Below are 781 nucleotides of genomic sequence, written 5' to 3'. Positions count from 1 at the left end.
ATATGTCATGAGACGAGGATGCTAATACTTTTGGACTCACAAAATGCCAACAGTGGACATGTGGTGATACATCTGTTGTAAATGTGCTGGTGTCAGGAGCCACTAACAGCAAATTGTGGCAGCGGGTTCTTTTCTCAGTGTTGGCTGTATTCTCGTTGGCCTTGGAAACTTCCTATCAGTTCTTCCTTTGCGATTTATTCTGCATATTTCGTCTCAATATTCTTATGTGTTTATATTTCTGTTTGTGGTACCAACACTGTTTACATGAGTAACATGTACGATGATACAAAGGTGATGGACGCACAGTTTATCGGTGAGGAAGAAAGGTAACGATATTATTTATATAATAAACTAGGATCCAGCCAAGAGTCCTAAGCAAAGAAATAATTTGTGCAATCAAGAGGCAGTTGCCTTTCCGTCGGGCAGGTGGTGTATTTTGCTTAAGTGATTTTAAGTACAGTACAAATACTAAAACATAAAAGGGAAAATATCGGACGACGAGGATGGGATTCGAACCCACGCAGGGAGACCCTATTGGATTAGCAGTCCAACGCCTTAACCTCTCGGCCACCTCGTCTGAGAAAAAATTGCTTTCAGTTATCCGGCCTCAAAGTTTGTTTTTCCCATGTCCTTGTTCACCCAGCAGTGCAACGGGAGATTTAAGTGTCAACTAATTCTTGCCGACCGTATTCTAGGAGAGGACTAAGACTTACCGCAAACTGATACTCTAGTGCTGTAAGCGGGAGGCGGGCACCATCCACTCGTTTGATGCACTGCTACC

General features: G+C 43.0%; 1 non-coding gene across 1 annotated transcript; it reads right to left on the bottom strand.

Moving 5' to 3' along the window:
* Window positions 1-495: 495 nt before the first annotated feature.
* TRNAS-GCU (transfer RNA serine (anticodon GCU)) lies at window positions 496-577 on the bottom strand. The gene has a single exon. It is a non-coding gene; the product is annotated as a tRNA-Ser (tRNA).
* Between the last annotated feature and the right edge of the window lie 204 nt (window positions 578-781).

Source organism: Coenobita brevimanus, chromosome 114 (assembly GCF_032717465.1).
Source record: "Coenobita brevimanus isolate Jiangsu-jjx chromosome 114, ASM3271746v2, whole genome shotgun sequence".
Lineage (NCBI taxonomy): Eukaryota > Metazoa > Arthropoda > Malacostraca > Decapoda > Coenobitidae > Coenobita > Coenobita brevimanus.
Note: the sequence above shows the minus strand (reverse complement) of the source record. Positions and strands in the feature narration are given on the sequence as shown.